The sequence below is a fragment of the Bombina bombina genome, chromosome 1 (genome assembly GCF_027579735.1).
Source record: "Bombina bombina isolate aBomBom1 chromosome 1, aBomBom1.pri, whole genome shotgun sequence".
NCBI lineage: Eukaryota > Metazoa > Chordata > Amphibia > Anura > Bombinatoridae > Bombina > Bombina bombina.
The window spans coordinates 308,366,786-308,381,241 of NC_069499.1; positions in this window are offsets into that span (position 1 = coordinate 308,366,786).

The following is a 14,456-nucleotide window of genomic DNA, read 5'->3' on the forward strand; positions in this document are numbered from 1 at the left end:
ATATCTACTTCTTATATACACAATGTCAGTTCATAATACGCTTTGTAATTATCTTTGTGATGCTACTTTGTTGATCACGATCTACTTAAAGTTTATGGTTTGTTATGTCTCCACTTTTCCCATCGACCATCATCTTAGTAATGAAAGTCAATATAATTTATGTTTTGTATAAGGAATAGATGAGTAAGCCCACTGGCTATGGACTTTGCTATTACTCTGGCACTAAAAAACAGTCAAAGAAGAACTGTTCACATGAGGTGGATATAAAATTGTGTACCTGATGGCTCTTTGTATGTGACTGTGTTACATATGCATGTATTTGTTAATTTCTCTTCATTCAATTTAAAAATAATAATAATAGAAATGCTTAAGACCTCTAACCACTTAGATCTGCCACTGGTTTAACCCCCTGGTTTCCAGATGGCCATAATGCAGTGGATAAAATGTATTGTCGCTCTCTTTCACCTAGATTACGAGTTTTGTGCTACGGTTTTAACGATGAAGAAATGGCCATTTCAGCGTAAAAACCGTAACGCAGCCATTACGAGTCTTGTCAGTATAGCTATACCGCAAGCATTTTAGCCTGTAACGCAACATCAATCCCACACTCAAAAAATGAAGTTTTTATGTGGGATTTCCATAGCGCAGGTATGACAGGTTGTGCAGTGAGGCTAAAATGCTTGCGTTCCAGCCGTCACGATCCACCATCTGAGACCAGTAGTTATGAGTTTTGCGCAACAAAACTGTTACACAAAACTCATAACTAAACTGTTACAAAGTACACTAACACCCATAAACTACCTATTAACCCCTATTCCCCGCATTCCCACATCGCAAACACTAAATTTAACTTATTAACCCATAATCTGCCGCTCCCGACATCGCCGCCACTAATAAAAGTTATTAAGCCCTATTCTGCCACTCCCCAACATCGCCACCACTATAATAAAGTTATTAACCCCTATTCCCCCGCACCCCAACATCGCTGACACTATAATAAAGATATTAACCCCTATACCTCTGGCCTCCCACATCACCGCCATGAAATAAACCTATTAACCCCTAAACCGCCAACCCCTCAATTCGCAAAAAACTAAATTAAACTATTAACCCCTCAACCTAACAACACCCTAACTTTAAATTAAAATGACAATATCCCTATCTTAAAATAAATAATAACTTACCTGTGAAATTAAACTAACTATTAACCTAACATAACTATTAGACTAAAAATTAAAATAGCTACCAATTAAATAAACTAAATTACACATTAAAAAAAGCTACTAAAAAAATTTAATTCTAAAATTACAGAAAAATACAATTACACCTAATCTAATAGCCCTATAAAATTAAAAAAGCCCACCCAAAATAAAAAAAACCCTAGCCTACAATAAACTACCAATAGCCCTTAAAAGGGCCTTTTGTAGGTCATTGCCCTAAAGAAATCAGCTCTTTTATCTGCAAAAAAAATACAAAGACCCCCCAACAGTAAAACCCACCACCCAACTAACCCTCCAAAATAAAAAACCTAACTCTAACAAAAACCTAAGCTACCCATTGCCCTGAAAAGGGCATTTGTATGGGCATTGCCCTTAAAAGGGTATTTAGCTCTTTTGCATTGCCCTAAAAAGGGCATTCAGCTCTTTTAAAAGAAGCCCAAACCCTAATCTAAAAAAAAAACTAACACTAACCCTCGAAGATCCACTTACAGTTTCTGAAGTCCGGACATCCAGGCAGCGAGAAGTCTCCATCCAGGCTGCGAGGTCTTCATCCATCCAGGCGGCGTCTTCTATCTTCATCCAGACGGCATCTTCTGTCTTCATCCCGGCGGCGTCTTCTTTTTTCACCCCGGCGGCGCGGAGCAGGTCCATCCTTGAAGACATCCGGCGTGGAGCGTCCTCTTCATACGGTCACCGCCGTACACTGAATCTTCAATGCAAGGGAGCCTTTTCAAAATTGCTTCCTTTGCATTCCTATTGGCAGATTTGATTTTTGAAATTCAAATCTGCCAATAGGATGAGAGCTTATGAAATCATATTGGCTGTTCAAATCAGTCAATAGGATGATAGCTACTGAAATTCTATTGGCTGATTTGAATAGCCAATAGAATTTCAGTCCGGACTTCAGAAACTGTAAGTGGATCTTTGGGGGTTAGTGTTAGTTTTTTTTTAACTTTTTTTGGGTGTTTTTTTTTTTAGATTAGGGCTTGGGCTTTTTTTAAAAAAAGAGCTGAATGCCCTTTTCAGGGCAATGCAAAAGAGCTAAATGCCCTTTTAAGGACAATGCCCATACAAATGACCTTTTCAGGGCAATGGGTAGCTTAGGTTTTTGTTAGATTTAGTTTTTTATTTTGGGGGTTGGTTGGGTGGTGGATTTTACTGTTGGGGGGTCTTTGTATTTTGTACAGGTAAAAGAGCTGATTTCTTTGGGACAATACCCTACAAAAGGCCCTTTTAAGGGCTATTGGTAGTTTATTATAGGCTAGGTTTTTTATTTGGGGAGGCTTTTTTATTTTTATAGGGCTATTAGATTAGGTGTAATTGTTTTTATTTTGGATAATTTTGTTTGTTATTTTTTGTAATTTAATGTTTGTTATTTCTTTCATGTAATTAGCAAGAGTCCATGAGCTAGTTACGTATGGGATATACATTCCTACCAGGAGGGGCAAAGTTTCCCAAACCTCAAAATGCCTATAAATACACCCCTCACCACACCCACAAATCAGTTTTTACAAACTTTGACTCCTATGGAGGTGGTGAAGTAAGTTTGTGCTAGATTCTACGTTGATATGCGCTCCGCAGCAGGTTGGAGCCCGGTTTTCCTCTCAGCGTGCAGTGAATGTCAGAGGGATGTGAGGAGAGTATTGCCTATTTGAATTCAATGATCTCCTTCTACGGGGTCTATTTCATAGGTTCTCTGTTATCGGTCGTAGAGATTCATCTCTTACCTCCCTTTTCAGATCGACAATATACTCTTATATATACCATTACCTCTACTGATTCTCGTTTCAGTACTGGTTTGGCTTTCTACTACATGTAGATGAGTGTCCTGGGGTAAGTAAGTCTTATTTTCTGTGACATTCAAACATTTATTTTCCTTGACTCAGGATGTTCAACGTTCCTTATTTCAGACAGTCAGTTTCATATTTGGGATAATGCATATGAATAAATCAATTTTTTTCTTACCTTAAAATTTGACTTTTTTTCCCTGTGGGCTGTTAGGCTCACGGGGGCTGAAAATGCTTCATTTTATTGCGTCATTTTTGGCGCGGACTTTTTTGGCACAAATTTTTTTTTCTGTTTCCGGCGTCATACGTGTCGCCGGAAGTTGCGTCATTTTTTTGACGTTTTTTGCGCCAAAAGTGTCGGCGTTCCGGATACGGCATCATTTTTGGTGCCAAAAGCATTTAGGCGCCAAATAATGTGGGCGTCTTTTTTGGCGCTAAAAAAATATGGGAGTCACTATTGTCTCCACATTATTTAAGTCTCATTATTTATTGCTTCTGGTTGCTAGAAGCTTGTTCACTGGCATTTTTTCCCATTCCTGAAACTGTCATTTAAGGAATTTGATCAATTTTGCTTTATATGTTGTTTTTTCTATTACATATTGCAACATGTCCCAGATTGACACTGAGTCAGAAGATACTTCTGGAAAAACGCTGCCTGGTGCTGGATCTACCAAAGTTAAGTGTATCTGCTGTAAACTTGTGGTATCTATTCCTCCAGCTGTTGTTTGTAATGAATGTCATGACAAACTTGTTAATGCAGATAATATTTCCTTTAGTAATGTTACATTACCTGTTGCTGTTCCATCAACATCTAATACTCAGAGTGTTCCTGTTAACATAAGAGATTTTGTTTCTAAATCCATTAAGAAGGCTATGTCTGTTATTCCTCCTTCTAGTAAACGTAAAAGGTCTTTTAAAACTTCTCATTTTTCAGATGAATTTTTAAATGAACATCATCATTCTGATTCTGATAATGGTTCCTCTGGTTCAGAGGATTCTGTCTCAGAGGTTGATACTGATAAATCTTCATATTTATTCAAAATGGAATTTATTTGTTCTTTACTTAAAGAAGTCTTAATTGCATTAGAAATAGAGGATTCTGGTCCTCTTGATACTAAATCTAAACGTTTAAATAAGGTTTTTAAATCTCCTGTAGTTATTCCAGAAGTTTTTCCTGTCCCTGATGCTATTTCTGAAGTAATCTCCAGGGAATGGAATAATTTGGGTAATTCATTTACTCCTTCTAAACGTTTTAAGCAATTATATCCTGTGCCATCTGACAGATTAGAATTTTGGGACAAAATCCCTAAAGTTGATGGGGCTGTCTCTACTCTTGCTAAACGTACTACTATTTCTACGGCAGATGGACAACTGTAAAAAACAGAAACAGAGGCGCCACATGTGTAGATCAATGGATACCACAAACCCCAAACTGGACAAGATACAGGGTACTCACAAACATAAAGGCACTCTCGTGTGCCTATTAGAGGCAGGCTGGTATTCTAAACAGCAAACCAGCTGGCTGTGTGAACGAATCCCCGTCGTGGTGTCCTGAAGCAGTGGATATCCTGAAAGGCAGCCCTTGCCTAGATCGTTTCCTATAGGTTGGAACAGGGGAGAAAGGCAAAGCTGGGAATACCACAGTTCAAAGAAAAGATTATCTACAGCTTCAGCTCAGCTGTCAGGAATGAAGAATCCGTTCCGTTGAGCTAAAGTTTACGTTTTTTTATGCAACCAGTGAAATTAGTCTAGCTACTACTAGATCAGATGAATATCTTCTCTTCTGTCTTCTAGTCAGAAGTCTAGGTAGGTCACATGTTTCCTGTCTAGAGCGGAGCTCCAGTCTCACTCAATCTGCAGCGGCAAGAAAAGCCAGCAAGGATTCTGTGTGTGTCTATTCAAAAGAGATTTACTACCCAGGTCTAGAGGACTAGAAGACAGAAGAGAAGATATTCATCTGATCTAGGTTACAGCTCATTCTACTAGGTCAGTTTCTACTTCCTGGGTGTTTAGGAATGAAGATTCGGTTGATCAGATTTGCAAAGCAGCAACTTGGTCTTCTTTGCATACTTTTACTAAATTCTACCATTTTGATGTGTTTTCTTCTTCTGAAGCAGTTTTTGGTAGAAAAGTACTTCAGGCAGCTGTTTCAGTTTGATTCTTCTGCTTATAATTTCAGTTTTTTTCATTATAAGATTTAAACTTTATTTTGGGTGTGGATTATTTTCAGCGGAATTGGCTGTATTTATTTTATCCCTCCCTCTCTAGTGACTCTTACGTGGAAGATCCACATCTTGGGTAGTCATTATCCCATACGTCACTAGCTCATGGACTCTTGCTAATTACATGAAAGAAAACATAATTTATGTAAGAACTTACCTGATAAATTCATTTCTTTCATATTAGCAAGAGTCCATGAGGCCCACCCTTTTTGTGGTGGTTATGATTTTTTTGTATAAAGCACAATTATTCCAATTCCTTATTTTTTATGCTTTCGCACTTTTTTCTTATCACCCCACTTCTTGGCTATGCATTAAACTGATTTGTGGGTGTGGTGAGGGGTGTATTTATAGGCATTTTGAGGTTTGGGAAACTTTGCCCCTCCTGGTAGGAATGTATATCCCATACGTCACTAGCTCATGGACTCTTGCTAATATGAAAGAAATGAATTTATCAGGTAAGTTCTTACATAAATTATGTTTTTTTGTAATTTAGTATTTGTTATTTTTTGTAATTTAGAATTAAATTTTGATTAGTAGTGTTAGTTTTTTTTAATGTGTAAGTTAGTTTATTTAATTGGTAGTTATTTTAATTTTAGTATAATAGTTATGTTAGTTTAAACTTAGGTTTTTTTTAATTTCACAGGTAAGTTTTTATTTATTTTAAGATAGGGATATTGTAATTTTAATTTAAAGTTAGTGGGTTGTTAGGTTTAGGGGTTAATAGTTTCATTTAGTTTTTTGCGATGTGGGGGGCTGGCAGTTTAGGGCTTAATAGGTTTATTTATTGGCGGTGATGAGGGAGGCACAGAACACTATGATTCTTTGTCTTGGTGATGAGGGAGGCCAAAGATTTAGGGGTTAATATTTTTATTTAGTGGCGGCGATGTCAGGGAGCGGCGGAATAGGGGATAATATCTTTATTATAGTGTTGACAATGTTGGGGTGCAGGGGAATAGGGGTTAATAACTTTATTATAGCTGCGGCGATGTCTGGGAGCAGCGAAATAGGGGTTAATAACCTGAATTAGTGGCAGCGATGTTGGGAGCGGCAGATTAGGGGTTAATAACTTTATTTCGTGTCAGCAATGTCGGGGGCAGCGGATTAGGGGTGTTTAGACTTGGGGTCTATGTCAGGGTGTTACGTTTAAACGTAACTTTTTTTCCCCATAGACATCAATGGGGTTGCGTTACGGCGATTGCCATTCCGCGCTTCAGGTGTTAGTTTTTTTTCTAACACCTTCTCCCCATTGATGTCTATGGGGAAAGCGTGCACCAGCACGTATTCTCAGCCCTTGGATTTTGTGCGGTATGGAGCTCATCGCCACCATATCGCACGCACAAGGCGGCTCTTTAGAAGCTTGTAATGGCAGCTCTATTGAGGGTGAAATAACACAACTTTTGTTGCGTTAGTTTCGCACCCTCTATAGGGCAAAACTTGTAATCTAGGCGTTTATGAGCTAAGTAATTAATCATGGCACAACAAATGTTTATCAGGGTCATCTGTTGAATTATTACTTTTTATCATAATGATATGTTCCCTTGATTGTACTTTTAAATCATATTCATTTGCCTCTATTCAAAAAGACGTGGTGCATATTTTCAAGCACGTTCGCTTTTACCCGCCACATATTTTGAAGCGTATTAATAAGAAATACAGGGAAAATATCCTGTCAATATTCATGCAAATAACAGCAAGTTTTCAGACACTGCATAAAAAAACTAAGCATACACTGCTACCTGATATCTAAATACACGTGCACGCTCCTGGGCTCATCTAAAATTAATCTTTAACAAAGGATAATAAGGAAACTAAGTAAAATTGATAATATAAGTAAATTGGAAAGTTGTTTAAAATTATATGCTCTATACAATCTATTTATGTTTAACTTTGACTTTACTGTCCCTTTAACATGACCCTTCACGGGAACTAAGGAGCCTATCCCAAACCATGAAAAACATCCTCAGACTATTATTCCTCTTCCTCCAAACTATACAGTAGGTACTAGCTTGTCCTGGCATCCGCCACACCGTGATTCTTACAATAGATAGAAAGTGAGGTGTGATTGATAGCTCCAGAGAACACGTTTCCACTGCTCCAGAGCGCAGCGGCTTTACACCACGCCAGCTGATGCATGCTGATGTGAGGCTTCTGTATAGCTGCTCGGCCATGGAAACCCATTTCATGAAGCTCCTGACACACGGTTCTTGTGATGTTGCTTCTAGAGTAGGGTGACCATATTGCCGCTTTAAAAAGGGACACATATGAAAAATACATAAATCAGGGCTGTTTTCAGGGCTGTTTAAAGACATGTTTTGTATAAGAACCCTGACATATGTATTTTTTATATGCGTACCTTTTTAAAGCGGCAATATGGTCACCCTATTCTAGAGGCAGTTTGGAACTCTGTAGATCGTGATGCAACAGATGATAGGCGGTTTTTATGTGCTACCCGCTTTAGCACTCAGTAGCCCCAATCTGGGAGTTGGTGTTGTTTACCGCTTTGTGGCTGGGCTGGGCTCCTAGACCCTTCCACTTCACAAAAAATAACATATTTGACAATGTCACAAACAGACTTGTGGCAAAGGTGGCATCCTATAACAGTGGCATGTATAAAGTTAAATCCATTGTACTGTCAATATTTGTCTTTGGAGGTTTCATGGCCATGTGCTGGATTTTATGCACCTGTTAGCAATAGGTGTAGCTTAGTAGGGTTGTCACTATCTTCATACTTTTAGGCTGTATAATGTCTATGGATACCCCTAGTAACTCAACCACTAATTAGTAAATATAGAGAGAGGGATTTGTAATAGATTAACAAATAATTTGTGGAAATTATTCTCTTGAGAAGCTGTAGTTAATAGTGAAAGCCTGATTGTAGCATAAAACATTTCAATTTAAAACTGACGTAAAAGTGGAATTTGAAGCATTTTTGCATTATGCTTATTTTTGCAAAATGCTGCATTATAAACATATTACAGCTCTTTCTATTGATAACTTTTCATGGTTTAAACAAAACGTAATTTTTAGAGACTTTTCAATTTACTTCTATTGTAAAAATTACTTCATTATCTGGGTAATCTTTGCTGAAAAGCATACCTTGGTAGTGGCAGGAACAGCAACGAACTGCTAGGAGCTAACTGATTATTGGTTTCTACAATCATATTGTGTTGTCATTGGCTCACCAGATGTGTTCAGCTAACGTCCAGTAGTGCATTTCAACTCTGGAGTTGACTTAAACCATGTGTTTAACAGCTTTGCAGGGATTAAATACATAGTTACATGCAAGCAATCATATAACAATAACATGCTCTAACACTAGATAAAAACAAAAAACAAAAAAAAAAACCAAGACATTTATTTCTATGGACAACATTCACTAAACGATAAGCGAGGAGCAAGGGAATCTTCAAAAAAATCACATCCTTTATTGATACTCACAAACTTTCAAAGACTCTGTACACATCTCACGCTTCACCAGAATGTCATTGGGTCAGCTGATATGTTTTGGCCCAATGGCCGTACTCATAGCTGTATTTATATCTATGGGACTGAGCCTGATGCTCCTCTGAAGCTGTACCACAACACTGCCATGGGTTTGGTTTAGATACAATAGAGTGGCTAGGTTTGTTGGAATAGGAGTGTTAGTAATGTATGTATAGGTAATTTCTCAGTGCCAAAGACCTACCCTTCTTCTCTTCTAATCTTACTTCCTATTCCCATATACAGGACTTTTTAGTATCACACAATTCTAAAATATTACATGTATCCTTTAGTACTTGCCCCACCATACCATCACTGGACACAAGCTCTCTGTTAGATGTAATAGTTCCCTAGAAAAACACCTGTTCTGTGATGTATACAACCTACATAAGCATATTTCCCCTCCACTCCCTCACCTTCTTCCTCAGCTGTTCCCATTTATGTCCTTTAACATGTAAACTTGCAAGACTACCTATAGATGACCTTAAGTAATGGTTGTGTACATCAGCTGACCAGTTATGATCAGGGTCCTTAACCCTTTATAATTTTTGTAAGTGTGCATATTACTCTGTAATTAAACATATATAGCCTCACAGTGCAGCAAACTATTTTAGCATTTTATAAAGTAATAATAATCCTGTGCATATTTACCAATGCTGGAGTAGTATAATGTGCAGATATTGCGGTGCTGGTATGGCGTGTATTTAAATTTGTATCTGCAAGGTCCAAGATTCAAATTAATTAAAATTTGCCCTGTGAAAAACTTTTAAGTTAACATGAATGTTCTTTTTTTCTCCTTCTTTTTCTTGGCCACTATAATTCATTATATGCATGGTTTATTTTTTTTAATTCATATCAAAATCCATTTATGAGGTGCAATTAACACTTTAATATTATTTTGCATTTTCTTTGAACATGTTTAAAATGTCCACATGTTTAATTGCAATCATGCCGAATATTCAGATGGATAGATTAAAAGTATAATCTTATCAATATTTTTAACTATTTTTTATAACTAAAGACACAATCCTATTTATAAAACTGAGCAAGTGCAAAGGAAAAAGGAAAAAAAAGTTAAATTGTTTTTCAAAGGTTGTTGAATTATATAAATCAAAAAATAATACAAAAGCACCCATACTGTATTTGGGAGCCAATGTGGTGAAGCTATCATCAATGGGATTTTAATAGAGCTAATCTAAGTCAGAAACCCCTCTAGACATGGCAATTCCATGAAGTCTCTGTTGAACAGCGCCACTTGCCTCGTACAGAAGGGGAGCACAACACGTTTGTAGGCGTTTTTGGCTAAATCAAATCATCCGCAGAAAGTGTTTTGTGATGGATTTAAATACAGTTGATACTAATGGGATTTTGCAGTACAAAGTCTTGAGAAATCAATAAAAAACTATGAAATAAAGCAAATTTCTTAGAATATTCTTGAACTTGAAACCGCAGTGAAAGCTCTTTCAAAGAGCTCTCCTAACAGATTTCAAAATATGCCATAGTTGTGCTATCATGGTGTGCATATCTAGTATGTTGACATAAGTACCATCGTAAGCCTAGGTATGCAGATGTATAATGCTGGCATGGTCTACATTGGCAGTACCTTGGCTTAGCTAACATTGGCCAAGATCAAGATCAACACTCTTTGATAATAGCCAATCAAAGAGTGTTTGAAATTGCTATATATAGGAGGGAGGCCCAGTCTCGAAGAAGAGCAGGGGGAATTGCGTAGCTGCTTGGAAGGAATCAGTTGAAGTTTAAAAAAAAAAAGAAAAAAAAGAAGGTGTCAAATCAGACTTGAGGTGAAACTTTTTTAAATTGATATCTTTTTTTGTTATTTTGGGGAGATATACATTTGGATGGGTAGATGTTGAGTGTTTATGATAGCAGTAGTACATGAGGGGAATGCAGATTTTAGAGGGGTATTATTGGCCAGGTTTACTGTGTAGTGTTTTTTCGATTTGAGAGAGGTTGAGATGAGGAGATTTTGTATGGAGGGTTAACTAGATCTTAGTGAAGTGGTTCTTGTGCTGAGACTTCAAGTGAAGCAGTAATTAGATCTAAGGGGGTTGTTGAGGCTTCATTTTTGGAAAGGCATTATTGCATTGAGGTTGGGCTAACATTAGGGCTTTTTGTGATATGAAAAAGTCACAGTAAAGGTTAATTACAGTGGGGGAAGGCCACTGTTAGGCTTGTTGGGGGTGTAGGGTTAATGTGGTGGATCACTTATTTTTAATCATCCACATTGAGTTTTAAACGTCTTTGAGAAAGGTCTATAGAGCTTATTTCAGCGTCCAGGTGCTGCTGCAAGAAAATAGGTTAACATGTCAATTGTGAGTACCTGCATTTAATTTGGTCAGTCAAAGGATACTGTCACTATTGTGGTATAAAATGTCATAATTGTCACTAATACTTGGGAGCTGTCAAAATTTGACTTTTTTGATCCTGAAACTTGCAGCTATTGATATCTACAGTGTTGTCACTACACTGCAACTCACTATAAATAGTGGCAATAATAGGATCTTGGCCATAGTTTGCAGAAACATCAGTGCTAACACAGTGTGTAGATATAATGGAGACAATATTTTTTTGTAAATGCTGCATTATGTTGGTGAAATACTATGTATCCTGTGCACATGTAAAAAAATTACATGGAATAAATATATTGTTGTGATGTCATGAAGCAAAGATTTAAAACAGTGCCACGGTGCTCAGATAGCAAAAGTCTGCATGTTGCATAGAATCAGTAGTCAACAAATTTGTTTAAAATTTAGGAGCCAGGAAGAATATTTAGGAGCCAGACAGTGGTATTTGTATATACATATATGGAGAATTACCAGGGGTGAGCCAAGGGTAATTACCGCCTGGATGCAGGAATGTTTTCTACCAACCCATCCCACCCAAAAAAAAATACACCAAAACAAAATATTTCAAAATGTATTGTAATTAAATTCGGATTATGCTATACATACACACACACACACACACACACACACACATATATATATATATATATATATATATATACACACACATATATATATATATATATATATATATATATATATATATATCTATCTCCATCAACTGCCCAGGGTGCATGCAAACACAATGCAGATAGTCTCCAAAATACTGCACTCACTGGGTCTTATAAACAATTTATTTAACAATAATAGTGACGTTTCGGGGATATTATCCCCATCCTCTGAGGACAGGGATAATATCCCCAAAACATCACTATTATTGTTAAATAAATTGTTTATAAGACCCGGTGAGTGCGGTATTTTGGAGACTATATATATATATAAATATATATACTGTATATATATATATACTGTATATATATATATATATATATATATATATATATATATATATACACTGTATGACTGTATACTTCAAGACCCAGTGAGTGTCTTCTATGATTGGACTGTATTTGAGTATTGGAGGAGCACCCTGGGCAGAAATGAACTAAGTGGTACTAGACCCATGAAAATCCAAGTGGTACTAGACCCATGAAAATTCTTACTAGTCCACTTTTTTCAACTACAAATTTTTTCAATAAAATTGTAGAAACGCATTGCATGATAGGGTCATTATCACAAATGTCCCCTTTTCACTGAATGCTTATTGTTTTTAACTTGTTTTTTTTTAAAAATCGGTTTTTAACTTAAGCTAAGTGATAGCACCTTCATTTGTTTGCTGTGGAGCTCCCACTGTGTTCCTGTGTATCCTGCATCCTAAAGTTGGTCGGTTGCTGCTACCAGGAGAGGGTGAGCTTATACACCCTGAGTTATCAGTCTGCTGCTGCGAGTACACTAGGGTGCTTTCTATAAATGTGAATACCCATTTGGCTACACTATTATTATTATCTGGATCTACACAAAGGTATAGGCACACACATACATGCATATATGCAGACTGACACACATAGGGATAGACACACAAACACATGTAGACACAGATGTACAGGGGTAGATGCACACACATATATGAAGACAAATACAGAGACATACACACACACATAGAGACAGACACACAAAGGGATAGGCACACACACATACATAAATATATACAGACAGACACACAAAGGGATAGGCACACACACATAAATGCATATATGCAGATAGACACACAAAGGGATAGGCACACACACATACATGTAGACACACACACACATATAGACAGGCACCCAAAGGGACAGGCACACACACATAAATGCATATATGCAGATAGACACACAAAGGGATAGGCACACATACATGCAGACACACACACAGACAGGCAAATAAAGGAACAGGGCAGGCACACACACATACATGCATATATGTAGATAGACACACAAAGGGATAGGCTCACACACATACATGCAGACACACACCGGGGTAGACACACATACATGCAGACAGACACAAAAAGGGATACATTTAACATTAAGTTGAAAATCTTGTGCTCCTTGAAACAATGACAATATCCTACCAAAACAATATACACACTAGATAGTAAAGAAAAAAAGTGTATTGGCACTGAAAAGCAAGGGTTAATCAGTGTCTAAAATAAAATGGCACAGTACTTGCCTGGTTGCAAAATAGAAATTCTCTGTTTAAAAAGATCACATACAAGAATGTCTACCACTATTAAAAAATAAACAGCTAGATTACAAGTTTTGCGTTGCGGCTTGTAACGCTGAAAATATGGTATTTTCATCGTTAAAACAGCACCGTAGCCATTACAAGTCTTGTCGGTATAGGTGTACCGCACACCTTTTAGCCTGTACCGCACCGTCAGTCCCGCACACCTAAAAATGACGTATTTTCATGGGATTCCCATAGCGTTAGCCAATAGAATGAGAGCTGCTTAAATCCTATTGGCTGATTTGAATAGCCAATAGGATTTTAGCAGCCCTAATTCCTATTGGCTGAGTCAAATCTTTCAGCCAATATGAATGCAAGGGACGCCATCTTGAATCGCGTCCCTTGCATTGAAAATTCAGTTTACGGCGGCAACCGTAAGAAGAGGAGCTCCGTGTCGGATATCTTCAGGATGGACCCGCTCCGCGCCGGCTGGATGAAGATCGAAGAGGCCACCTGGATTAATACTTCTTGCCGCATGGAGGAGGACTTCGCCGACTGGATGGATCCTTCAAGCGGGACTTCAACAACTGTAAGTGGATCGCCTTGGGGATAGTGTTTTTTTAAGGGTTTTTTAGGTGGGTTTTTTTTTAGTTTAGGGTCTGGGCAGTAAAAGAGCTAAATGCCCTTTTCACGGCAATGGTTAGCTTAGGTTATTTTAGAGTTAGGGTTTTTATTGGGGGGGTTGGTTGTGGCGGTGGTGGGTTTTACTGTTGGGGGTGGTGTTTGTATTTTTTTAACAGGTAAAAGAGCTAATATCTTTGGGGCAATGCCCCACAAAAGGCCCTTTTAATGGTCATTGATAGTTCATTGTAGGCTAGGGTTTTTTTTATTTTGGGTGGGCTTTTTTATTTTAATAATTTGTTTGTTATTTTGTGTAATGTATATTTTTAGGGGGTGTTTTTTTTAACGTAAAAGAGCTGTTTATCTCAGGGCAATGCCCTACAAAAGGCCCTTTTAAGGGCCCTTGGTAGTTTGGGGGGTGGGGGTTTGTATAGTGTTAGGGGGTGTTTGTATTATTTTTAAAGTAAAAGAGCTGGTTATCTCAGGGCAATGCCCTACAAAACACCCTTTTAAGGGCCCTTGGTAGTTTGGGGGTCGGGGTGGTATAGTGTT